This window comes from Apostichopus japonicus, chromosome 23, assembly GCF_037975245.1.
Source record: "Apostichopus japonicus isolate 1M-3 chromosome 23, ASM3797524v1, whole genome shotgun sequence".
In the NCBI taxonomy this organism is placed as follows: Eukaryota; Metazoa; Echinodermata; class Holothuroidea; order Aspidochirotida; family Stichopodidae; genus Apostichopus; species Apostichopus japonicus.
In genome coordinates this window covers 2,339,979-2,354,052 of record NC_092583.1, presented here as the reverse complement: position 1 = coordinate 2,354,052, position 14,074 = coordinate 2,339,979, and the positions used below count along the sequence as shown (strand labels likewise).

The window sequence follows — 14,074 nt, the reverse complement described above, 5'->3', positions numbered from 1 at the left end:
TTTTGGTATGCTTAAAAGACAATCTTTTGAGAGAAGAGGAAGGCGTATATGTACCGGCTGCGGGGGGAGGGGGGGGGGAGACTACAGTCAACAGCCCTTGGGTCGGATGCTTACACGTCTACTGGGCTATATGTAGACATAAAAATCTATTGCAATGCAAAATAAGCGGCGATAACTGGTAAAAACAACATAGAAAGCTAACAAATTGTTTTTTTTTTAAGTATTCTATATATATATATATATATATGGCATATATATATATATATGGCATATATATATATATATATATGGCATATATATATATATAGGCTACATATATATATAGGCTATATATATATAGGCTACATATATATATATATATATATATATATATATATATATATATATATATATATATATATATATATATATATATATGATTAATCATTGAGCTGTATGACCTCTTTCAGTATGATCTGTTTGAACACATTTTCATAGCACTAAAAAACAAGAAGGCTGTCAGAACAATCCAGTTGTTGCTAATCATAGCGTGCAGTAGCTATACCGGGCAGTAATGCATACCAAACATAACTTTGATTCAGAAAGAAAAGTATTAAAATATGTTATAATTAAATATTGTAGTGTAAATTGGCAACATGCAGTGATGTTATAATGTACATACCACTTGAAAATTACTGACTGTATATAAATGGAAACAATATAGAGCATATACTTGGTCATGTGAAAGTAAGAACTTAACATGTTCTCATCGAGGAAAGCTGCGACTCGGCAGTCTATCGTCTGACGTTTGTCTATATATTTGGGTTATAACCGTTATGTGTATAGTTATGTATAAGAGTGCATTGTGGTCAAGTGGTTAAGGCAGTGGACTTGTGATCTAAGGTTTGCAGGTTCGAGTCCTGGCCAGATCATTACGCTGTGTAATGGTCATTGCACTTTATCTCCATTGCCTCTCTTCACACAGGCTTACAAATGGGGACTTGTGAGGTAACTTGTAAATATAGTTGCATGTTGCCGGATTGTGGCTGCACCCTATGGGAAGTCCCGGGGGAGGGGGCTGGTAGATGTGGTGCGCGATAGTACCCCAGGAGGGATTGTTTGAATTGTGCACACTTTGCTGTGTGGCTGTGACAAGTCACCAATGACCAGAGGTTAAGTTGTAAAGTCGTGTGAGGGGACCTTGGCCTCAAACAAGACTGTAGGCATTCAACTGTAACTTTATAATGCGAGTTACTAAGTTACAACATCGCTTAGACTAGAAGTTTGGATTATTCTTACCTGCAACCTCATAAATTGGAAGTGTTTTGTAAGTCAAAGGAAACAGGGACATTAGACAACGGTATCATGTCTTGCAATTGGTTCCGTTTTTTGTTTGTTCCGTAATTTTGTTCTGTTATTTCGTTCCGTATATATTTGAAGTTTTATTGTAACACAAAAGTATAACGGTTAAGCAAGAGCAAGGAAGCTTTTATCATGAAGTAGCCCCCCCCCCCCCAAAAAAAAAAAAAAAAAAAGATCTCTTAAACTTTCCACAAAAAATTTCCCTCTTTTTAACTTCTTTGCACAAGGTTCAGATATCTTAGGGCACAAAATTCACCTTCACTTTCCCCCACACTTGACCATATCCTCCACGATATAGTCACTAAAAAAAAATTGACAACTGTTAGCCACACAAACAGCCGTTTTGGACATGTCAAATGAAATTTATCATTTCAATCAATCACGTTTATATGGAAAATTGCTACTGGATAGCTTTTTTTTTACATAACTTTCTTATGTATTTATATATTTTTTCCCTTATTCCTCGACGTTTATCACATTTCAATTTTTTTTTTATAAACGGTTTAATGTTTTCCTATCTCGTTAGTTCATCTCTGTTACCTGATCACTGTTGCTGCCGATATACCGTTGAAAATCTATCTATCTAAATGTCTGGCCTCTAAGTTCCGTGAGGACTGGCTCGGAGCGTGTGAAGTCAGGAAGGAAAGACTTCACACTCTCGTCGCGGCAGGATACAAAAAAAAGAAAAAACGAAGAAAAAAAAAAAACGCTTGTCATTTTGAAACATAGGGCATCTGGGAGGAAAAATGTCGTATACGCGCTCTGTTCGACAGGTAGTAGGATAGAGGGCCACAATTTCCGTTTTCAACCGCCCCTTTCTTAGAAATAAGGACTCCTCCTATAAAACGACTGATTCGCGTAACCAGTACCTATATACACTGAGAGGAACAAACACGTGACTTTGTTGCTTAGTGATGTTACTTAGCGATGTTAGTGATGTTTCGTAAATTGAGTTATATTTGTAAACTCTGTATATAGTACAACAATGGCCACTTTATATGTTTGGGTATGTAAAGAGTATTTACCAGACACATGCAAATAATGTTACCATCTATGTGTCTGGGAGTACTTTGGAAGAAATATGATACCTTTTTTTTTTACTTTGGCAACGTTAATACTCAAAAGTTTGGAAACATTACTGGTGCCATGTGCGGAACCTATATTAATGGTTGTCGTGTGGGGGGGGGGCGCAATTGTCCCTCTCGGAAGTCAAGAATAAAATAAAACCATTCAATCGCTACCATGAAAATATGAACTGATGTCAGCATTTCAAAATTGCAAGAGTGAAAGTTACAACACTCATATTCCCCTTTCATCAACTATTAACTCCCCCACAACCCCTCCTGTTTTATATATTTACCAATTATCAACTTCTCACTCTATTTTCTTCCAAAAGAATACTGGTTGTATCAATTATCCTTCGAGTGAATTATTTAATGTTATTTACTGGAAAATAAGAACGAAAAAGTCCATAACCGTATATAGCTCTAATATGACATGAACATCAATTTTAGAAATATGTACTAAATATAGATCAAGACCGACATTAAAGTACAGTATGCCGCATATATGTGGCAGTTAACCCCTTTTTAAAGGTCGTAGCCTTGAAAACATATAAAGCCTCATTTTAATGAGTCTTTAAATTATTAAATATGCAAGGAAGTACAACAATAACAATTTTAATTGATAAATGATAAATTGATGAACGCCACAAAACTTGTCCTCCTGGGGTTATTGTACTAATAGGTAATGTTTCCCTGTTTTGCATTAATATTCATGTTTCTTGAAGAAGATGTTAACCCGATAATAACGTATAATTAATTAATTAACATGCCACTGACTGAATTCCTTCTTGATATAAACCTTTATTTGGGCAGGGTAGAGGGGGAGGTGGAGGGGAGGGGGTGTGGGGGTTGAAATAATGTCATTACCTATTTAGCTTAAATTATTTCACAAATATTTACAAGCTTATGAATATTTTAAATGAAAGCTGATAAATTGGCCCAAACCGTCTTAAAAAGGGAACAAACAAACGAACAGACAAACAAACAAACAACAACAACGTATTGTTTTATTTCATTAGTAAATTGTTCACTCCATAAACTCACTTGATTTCAAGAGCCGAGAGAGATACATTATAGAAAGTATAGCAAAGCACTAAATATACAAATTTGAAAAACATATTTTGTATATCTGTAGTGTCAGAGATAAGTTGTTCAAGAAGTTGTTTTGGTCAGGAGAAAATAGGCACGAGCATATGCTGTTCCTGTTGTACGGTATACATAATTCTCCTTACATATACACCCTCTCGAATGACCCGAGAGGTAAAAAATCCTAAACGGTATTGCACTCAAACAAAGTAATATAGAGTTTAGAAATATTTCTGAAATCGAAAAATACAAACGTAAAAGAAGAAGAAAAAAGTACAGTGTACCCAAGGTGAGAATTGACCCCGTAGGAAGCATATACGGCCTTGAAATATATATAGCCCTCTTCAATGAAATATTTAGAAATTATTCATTTGAGAAGAACCGAGCTTACCAACTTTTAATTTGATAAATATTAATAGAATACAAGGCAGATATGCATAAGTCAATGTTGTTTGTCCTTGAAATGTTAGGGGTTATTGTACATTATGACAATACATCATTGTTTATTTTATTATTCATGGGACATACAGGAGATGAGCCAGATGATAACATAATTAATTTGACACTATAATAACGTCCTTATGTGATAGACATCTTTGATGAGGTTTTGGTGAACAACCGATAATAATAATAGTTCATTAGCCATCCTATAGCTTGACTTATTATCACCTATATTTATAAACTTATGAAAAATCTTTAAAAGTTGACATTTCCCCCAATTCTCATCTTAACGTCCAAAAAGACTATTTTCTCCCCTTTTTAGACTAAGTAAAGCGTTTACTATATAAGCCAACACGATTTAAAAAGCCCGCGAGTCGTGACTTAAAATGTAGTGTACAGATATTAAATAAATAAGAGATTTTTATACAACAACTATTACATTTCTGGGTCGAAGATGTGAAGTTTCTAAAAAGACGAAATTGCAGGCCAAAATCAATAGACGTTATTAAAGTAGGTTGCATGAAAGCCACACGGTAGAAGGATATAAGGAAAGAAAGTGGGGGGGGGGAATGTTTTTTTTTTATTGTTAAGCTGAAGGTGTCTATGTACATGGTAATTAAACAAGTTATCAATGAAATAGATGTAGTGTAGGCTGATTAAATCTCAATAATTAATCAGAGTTTGGTAAAACAAAACAAAAATGGAAGAGGTGTCTAAATGGTGAACATACGACATAAGCTATGTCGGATATGCCTGTACGTAAAGCATGGGAGTAGTATTTTATATATATATTTTTTTAATATATGTTAATATATGTGGACCTGCTAAGCCGAATACCTTATATGTTCGGTTTGGTTTTGTTGATTCATCAAATTTTACAGAATTTGTTTTCTTATAGCCCAATAATGAGGTTATACTTAATGTTATGCAGGTTTCTTAAATGTTGAAGAAAAAGAGCGTAGCCAAAGCTACGCATAACATTCACAGAACACAGTGCATTGGTGTACCGTTGTAGGGAGTTAATGTTTTTTCTTGTATTTCTCGGCAGGGTGGTAGGGAGGTCCAGGGTCCATAGAAAACATCCGTGCTAATGATTTGGCGGGTCCTAAGTAAATTCGAAGTATTCATTCATCAAATAAAGCAACAAAAATTCATAGCCTATAATGAGCACATATGTAATGTTAATATGGTGCGTTAAATGTCACAGCGACAGAGTGGTGGTTTACAAAGGGGTTCGAGGGGGTGAGGGGGGGGGAGGGGTGTCTGTTTACAGATTCATAATTTCCTAATTCCTCCTTGGAGATACGCGTCACCCATAGTCGCATCTTGGCATAGTCTAATGTGTATACTCAGCCGAATCTCCCTTCACGGGACAGAGATGGAATAGCTCAGTTAAATTAGCGGTCAGAGAAGTTTAAGGCCCACGATGTAGGAAGGCTTCCACGAGGACCGAGCCACGACCCATCAGACCCCCACCCCACTCCCACTCCCCACTAGTCGATCTTGAAAGCCTACATTGAACTTGGACGTTTTTCCGTCGGCAAGCTCTGAAAACTGTAGATAAATTTTACCGACAAACTATAAAGACAAAAATCTCGCGACGGACCGACAATTTTTTCGCGACCCATTTGGGGCTTTCGCCGCATAGTTTTGCGGACCATCGAGATGAAATGATATTCCGGTGTACGGGGGAGACAATTTGTAATAATAACAGTGAAACATATTTTGAAGGAGACTTAGTTTAAACACGCAAAAACATGATTTTGATTCTAAAAGAAATAGAAACCCAGGTGTGGCCTGTAATTACATCGTGGCAAATGTTCTCCAAAAAATCATGACTTGACTTATGTTACACTCTTTGAAGTTTATTTCTCCTCGAAACGTATAAGACGTTTGAGAAAAACGACACTATATATGGCATAGCTAGCGGTCAGTGTACTAACTCAAGGTTTTATGAAAACGGAGATTTGTTTCAAAACTAACTTTCGGTCCCCAGAGAAGTAACCTAGCTTGTCATGTTCAGGTTTGAAGTGGTTTTAAGAAAAGGTATAACAGTTCAAAGGAAGTTCATTAATTAATTTGAACTTTCTCATTTTGCTTTTGCTCAGTCTTCTACAAGGTATACTACTGAAGTTTGGGTTTTACCTCAAAATGTGAGGATTTCCGGGGGGTTTGATCAGCGACCAGTTTAATTATCAATATCTTGATAATCCTATTTAGGTGATGTCTGCGAATTCCATTAGGATGCTTAGAATTTTATTCCCCTTCCATTAGTAAAAATTAAAATTTTCCTCTGGACTAACCCTTTCCCCCCCCCCCCATTTTTTCTTAAATGAAAAGCCTTTTTTTTTTTAAATAAAATCTTTCCGTTTGTTGACAATTACTTCAACTATATATCTTATCTTCCCATGAAATATAATCGCAAGATTTGTTTCGGTGTATAAATATAGTATATATTAAAATGGGTTGCAGAGTAACTCATTTAAAAAACTGTGGTTTCAAATAACGAATGCGCGAACAAGCCCAACCTGCATATACATTAACGTGAATAGAAACTGTACTTTTCTTTGGACATGGAAAGATGTCGTTTTTGTGACGTCATCTTTCATCCACCCAGGAGTAGAGAGACATCGCAAAGCTATATACATTTCAGAAATTTGATCAACTTGTTTAAATTTGGATCGCAATAATACTATAAGAGATATATTATTTGCAATAAGACGGTGTTCATCCTCTCAGTTAAAAGCTAATATTATTTATAATTTATTTATACTTATAAAATGTTAAACTGTATCCAATATATATATATATATATATATATATATATATATATATATATATATATATATATATATATATATATATATATATATATATATATATATATATATATATGTGTGTGTATATTAGTATAACTATAGTCCATAGATGGATCTTAAAGCTATAGGGTCATTTTTATTGTAACAAAACTGAACATTTTAGACGAAATAAAGTTACTTTTACCTGACCCACCTATAAACTAACTTTCCAAAAAATACATAAAAAAACGAAAAAAAAAATCGTTTGATCCGTTTGCAAAATAAGGAAATATAGAAGCCATAATAGGGGAACTATAGGGGGCTTTCATATTGTATTGCTCGTGTATTGCTCGTCGCATACGGCGAGGTTGAATTCCTCTTTATAATTTTTAAAATTTGTTTTGAGGTAGGGGTGGGGGTGGGGTGGGGGTCTGGGTGGGAGGGGGTTTGAAGATCTAATAGAGTAAAATAAACTGCCGTTGATGACGTGTAATGTCTTTATGGGGTAATGCCACGAAATTCGAGCAAGATTTTTGTTAAGTTGATTTCATCTTAATAAGCGAAGAAAATAACAAAATGGATGCTCTTGCTGAAGTCTGCACTATTTGATGCTTCCTCTATTTATACTCTAAGACTACCCTCGACATTAAACTTGCTCAAATCGACTCTCTCTGATGCTTCCTCTATTTATACTCTAAGACTACCCTCGATTTAAATCTTGCTCAAGTCTTCCGTCTTTGGTATGAAGGATCGTCAAAATTATTTCTTTTTTTTTTCTTTTTTTTTCATCTTTTTTCTTTACTTTTTGTATATGGAATAAAGATTTTTTTCTTAGCTGTTTTGAGGACTTGTTCTTCTGAAGCATTTCCATCACGTATCGGCTAATCATTTTACCAAGCCCCTTCGACTCCTTTAAAGTTAACACCTCAGCCATTCGTGAGGTGCTGATAGCCTTCGATAAATTGTCGGGGCCCGAATGTGAATTTGCGTGTGTGAATAAATCACATTGGGTATTGGTGCGGCATTGAAGCTTAAATAACTCCTCACCTGACCCACAATCAAAACTAAAGGAAGCGACGAAAACCCAAAATGACGGACTTATATGTTCCTAAAAGAAGTGGGAGGGAGGGGAGGGAGGGGTGGGGGAAGGGAGGGGAGGGGAAGAACAATAAGAACGAAGGGGTGGGCGGTGTGCGGTGAGGCTACGGGAACGTAAGTGCAAGACACGTTTTTGTTTAGTCCTGCCGCGATTTACCAATTCTCAAAGCTCCCATGTTGATTTAATTGGTGACCTGATTAAGGGGAAGAAATTAATTAAACATTAAAAAAATTTAAGCACCTGTGTCATTTTTATAGGGGAAAGAAATTATTTAAAGTATAGTAATGGAAAAACGAAAAATCAAGATGGGAACATCAAAGGTTGTACCGTTCTTAAACCTGTTAAGTTAATTTCCGCAGTCCAGAATCGAGACACCTGGCTGTGTTTTCTAATCAACCTTATAGGTCTCTGGTCATTGAACCATTGATCTAACTTATACCTTGGGCTGTTTAAATGCATCAAGTCACAATAACTAATAAATTTTAACAACGGAAACGTTATTTTTTGGGTTTTTTGTTGTTTTTGTTTTTTTATACTATTATTGTTTAGATCTTTGTCTCCAATATTCAAACCCTCCTGTCCCTTGAGAATTGATTGCTCTCCAAAGTTGTTTTGTTTTAAGAATGGGATGATAATGACTACTGGACGATCGTTACACGATTGATAGCCGATAACAGTTATTGCTTTGGGGGGAGAAGTACCGACGTGAAGAAAAATAACGTTCGCGCATATGCTTTATAAACGACTTAAAGACTATACCGACAAGCGTCTCGACAAGTACGTTCAATTATTATGTCGTTTATTCTATACTTGAAATATTCTTTATACTAAAATTCATATAGGCCTATACATAAATATATATAATTCATATATATGGCCACAGTCAAATTTTATTTCAAACGGAATCAGATACTTTAAATATGATGCATTCGCGATGCTAATGGGAAAGGCTAATAAACTGAACTGTTTACGATCTAGAAGGGTTTTAGTCCTAAAACAATTATTTAGTGGGATACGTTCTTTTTTTCATTAATACTACATAATATGTCACAGGGGATTCACTGAGTCAAGATAGCTTGGTATAATTGTATCTATTTGGAACTCAAGAGAATTCCCGCAAAGTCATGAGTTATATACATCTAGGGATTCTACGATATAGTTTCTTCCCTCCCACCCCCACCCCTCACCCCCCCCCATACCTACCCTCACACCTCCTTTTCCTCTACCTCTCTACCTTAAGGAATCAAATAAATTGACAATCATGTTTCAATAGTTCATGTTCATCGTACCACTTTTTGCCATTATATCGACACCCATGCAGAAAGAGTGAATTGTAACCCCCACCGCCCACCCACCCACCCCTCCCCAACCCCCGCACACACACCTTATATTTACATGCAAATACCAAAACGGAACTCTACCACTCCAAACGCCTATATACAATATCAATAAAAACAAAACACTTTAAAGTGGAAATGAATGCATATATGCCTCAACTAAGCTTAATATTAATATTATATTTGGTATATGTATATTGCCATTAGGCCTCTGTTCTGTTAATCAACTTGGCAATAAGATAAGAGACTATATACTTAACACAGTGTAGTTATACGACGTAATTTAATTTCATAATTTAAAAAAAAAAAATCATATAGGGCTAGTAGTATAGGCCTATATATACTGTACCGACGACCAAGTTGTATACGTAATCAATAGCATGGCGCCTACGCATTTGTCTCACCACAAAGGTAACCCGCTGTATGCGGTAGGCTTTCGTCGAAAATGTCGGGCAGTAAAGCCGAGATAACTAGCCAAAGAGTTCAGAAAATCAATGGAAAGGCAGACAAACGGGCAATAAATAGTGTACAAACGTATTATAAAGGATGTTCAAATATGTATTTCACATCGATAAAGAAAGCAATATATATATATATATATATATATATATATATATATATATATATATATATATATAAAATATATATATATAAATATATATATATATATATATATATATATATATATATATATATATATATATATATATATATACGTATATATATATATATATATAAACACTACTGCACTATAGATAGAACAAAAATAATAAATAAGGAAACGTCGATGAATTAGCATCGGCTAATTGAATAAGCAATCAAAATGTAAACTTTGTAATTAATTTTTGCAAAATTTGTTTGTTTGCTTTTCTGTGTTGATCGATAATAACAAGAAATATTACCAAAACGGGACGTTAATAGTTTGATAAGGCTGTATGCATTGGATTCGCCGATTATATTTCATGGTATAAAATCTGTATGGTACAGCCTATAGTACTACATGCATATGTGTATTACGTCAGACTCATAAAACAATGCAATTCATCTCTAGAGTAAGGCAAAATATGTCACCAACATAGGACTAACATTGTTCGATACAAGGTGAGACATAAGCCTATACAGTGGAATTATGACCTTCCTTACTGGTTTCGAACCTCTGGACATACAATCGGCGTCCATATAGCCTTTGGATAAGGTGTCCGCATGTAAAGCGGGAGGTCCGGGTTCGAATCCCGGTGGAGACTGGAAGTATATATATATATATATATATATATTATATATATATATATATATATATATATATATATATATATATATATATATAGTGAATACTTCGGAAGCCTCTTTCTACACGGTTATTCTACCAATAATGTATATTTACGCGTAACATCCGTCAAATCTTATACCCACAGACGTGAAAGATCAACTTTCTCGTCAAAAGAAAATTTCATCGAATGACCCTGCCAAAGTTATTGTATCGGTTACAAATTTATTTCCAACTCGGTTTGTATTTACACCTCACAAGATGCGTCTGCACGGATATTTCACGATATTTCCCCACGAAATAGTTTCATATTACATAGAAACTCCTTCATATAATCTGCCTTAGCTAGACGGTGATTTATTCCACTTGATTCAACCAGTCACTTTCATAACTCAAAAAAAACAAATTCAACATTTTTTTTTGACTAAGAGTTCTTGAAAAACTGCGGAATCAGTTGTCATTTTTCAAAACTTATAAATAAAATCTGAAGTTCTGATAAACATGATATTTCTTTCAGACCCCGAAGCAGGAAAGAATCCGCCAAGGAAGTGGTTACAGAGAGAGAGAGAGAAGGACCGAAGTAATACCAACACAAACAGGTAATCAGTTTTTCTTACTTTTTTTTATTCTTTCTTCTCTATCTATACTTCTCAATTTGTCCTTTTTCTTATCTTGCATAACTGTGATTGACCAATGGTGACAGGCGTTTTTATTACCAATTTCGTTTGATTTGAATCACTCTCATTTTTCCGAGTAAGTGGTACGCAGAGTTTTTTTTTTGTGAGTGCATGACTATAGACTGTATAATTTAATAGTACTTATTAAATGGTTTGTTCGTAGTTTCGTCGAAATTCGCTATCGTCTAATTTATAGATTTCTCCCTGATCTCTTCCGGTTTCCGACATTGCGAAACTCAAGAGAGAAAAAAAATAATAATCCACCGCTGATGGTTAAACCCCTATCACAATATAACTAGTCCCTAACTCGAGATATAGTTTTTTTTTGGGGGGGGGGTATAGCCTTTTGTGAGTGACATAAGCCTCCCTTACCCCAGGAGTGGACCACAGCAGATGGTCTGTGACGTCACCATCCAATGTTCTGAAAAAAGTTTGAATTTTCGATTATAATCTTCTTGTTGGTTTATTCTTGAAAATGTAATACATTTATAATGTTTGCTTAGTTGTAAATGTATTCTGTCTGTAAGTTTTCTTCGAAATGCAACTTTTCTTGTAGAAATGTTACCCGTTTATTTTTACTGGGAATGAATCATTTTTATACTATATTAAAGAAACAAAAACAGTTTCAGCTGAATTTGCTATGATGAAATCTTCCACTCTGTTGTTGCCAGAAGCCTTCAAAAATTATTATCAAATTAAAAGAAAAAACACAGGAAAAACGACTACAAAATACTACGAGGGAATGTAGTTTTAATCTGGATAGTTTTAACCCTGAATATATACAGAATTGAATTTCCAGCAATACTGGTGCAATCAAATTTCACCACCAGAAATATTCCCTTAAACATAAAAAAGTCAAAATTAAAATCACCGATCATCACATATGGGTTAGTCGATTCTTATTGACGAAAATATAATACACGGTACCTTCTTTACCTCAAGCCAAGGAAAACTGGTTTACTTAATTCCGTTTGCGATGCCAAATCATGAACGTATACGGGGGCCCTAGCCATGAACTAATTTTTTATCAGAAAATGCAAAACGAATAAGGGACACTATTTTTGTTTCCCTCAAGAATTTCCACGTGTACAAACTGGGCCTCATTTCGTGAAATCAGGACATACGACAAACAACAGTTTGTAGGAAATTTAATAAACACGAAATCTATTAAATCGTGGACCATCGTTGGGGTAAAGTTTCACTGAAATTTGATTTCTTTCGCGGTTTTTGAATCTTCGAATTAGCTTGACTTATATAATACATTATTCATTCATACTTAGTAAAGATTCCTAAATCCTATTGGTCCATTCAGGTCAGCTGACCGTGGTTAATCCTGCAGAGTAACGAACGGTAAAATTACGGGGCATCACTTTAATAAATCTTTGGTTATATGTAACCAAAAATGTTTTGTTTTATGATTTTTCCCCCACACAAATGGTACGGTAGTGTATGAATGAACGGGGTAAATCAACGGTCTAGCGTGCGTTACTCACATGATTAATGCACTCCGGGTGTTAATGCTATCGCTGGATGCACCCGGGCTCCGCCCTCGTGCATCGCTTGCATTATCCCCCGATCGTGCATTAATCCTGTGAGTAACGCACGCTAGACCGTTGATTAACCCCTTATTTCTACAGACAGCTTAACAGTAGGCTACCTGTTAAATTGGTGCTCTCCTCCTACTCACACCCCCATCTCCCTCCTACGTGCCCTTGACAACCTCAATGGGGTGGGAAATAAGAAGGATAGCGAACATTCAGGACATTCCCATGTTGGTGGAATGAAAATTCAACCTATATATCATTGGTATCCTTTCATGTATCCAATGAAACAGTTACAACTTACAGTGGAAGGTGACGGGAGAGGGGAGGGAGGGGAAGGTGAGGGGAGGGGAAGGGGAGGGGAGGGGAAGGGGAGGGGAGGGGAGGGGTGGGGAAGGGGAGGGGGGGAGGGGAAGGGAGGGGAGGGAGGAGCTTAGCAGCGGAGTATCAGCGAGAGACACAGATCCGCATTTTTGACGAAACATTTACTTTCCCCTACTCTGAGTACTTTGAACCCATCACCCCTGTATTACATGTATTCTACCCTAAGTTTATTTACGCCATTAAAAACTGATCGAGATTGTAAATTACAAAATCAAGTATTCCACTTATACTGGTATAATGATTGTTATTCTCACAAATATTCCTGTGGAGTTGTATGCAATGTATGGTTGCAAAGGATGGGTGCAACTATAGGTAGCCCCCCCCCTTCGCCTCGCCCCTACCCACCAGACGTTACCCTTGTTTCATTGTTCTATGCTTTGAATTTAGATGACAAAAGCAACTGTTGTCTGTCGGTCTTTGTCTTATCAGTGTTACTAGACGTTTAATTATATGAAATCTATCTCGAAATTAATTGGAGTAAATAATAATAATTTATGTTTTATAGATGTTATCAAGTCGTATGAATGTTTTTTTTTTAAATTATGTAAATTACTCACACACTTAAACACACAAACATTAAGAAACATGTATATGTGTGAGCAAACAATTTCCGTTAATTCACTGATATACGTATGCGGCACGATGTGTACTTAGGTGTGCTACAGTGTCGTCAGTAGGAATGTATCACGTGATTTTACATCACGAAGAACACCACGTACATGCGCAGTAGCAACCATGACTCATGATTGGGGGCGAATGTAAAGATTGTATATACAATAATGTACATTAACCACTAGAAAGCCGTTAATGAATTAACAATCTCGATATATTATTATATTTGCCCAAGAATATGATATTCACCATTAAAATATGCTTAATATCTGGCGTACTCCTTTAAGGATACTTCATGATGACGTCAGCTCCTCAGTGCAGGCCAACACTTTAAGCCGGTTGTTTTTTATGCATTCTTAATCATGGGCGGCGATCCGTACTTCCGAGTGGGGGGGAATATGACCTTGTTGGCTATCTAAGCGTAGCGCCA

General features: G+C 35.7%; 1 protein-coding gene across 1 annotated transcript in view; it reads left to right on the top strand.

Moving 5' to 3' along the window:
• The window catches only part of LOC139964639 (uncharacterized), a 53,110-nt gene that overhangs the window by 27,078 nt on the left and 11,958 nt on the right, over positions 1-14,074 (top strand). The window contains exon 2 of the mRNA XM_071966405.1: positions 10,948-11,029. The gene's annotated coding sequence lies outside the window, so the exon portion shown is untranslated. The remainder of the gene's footprint in view (positions 1-10,947; positions 11,030-14,074) is intronic.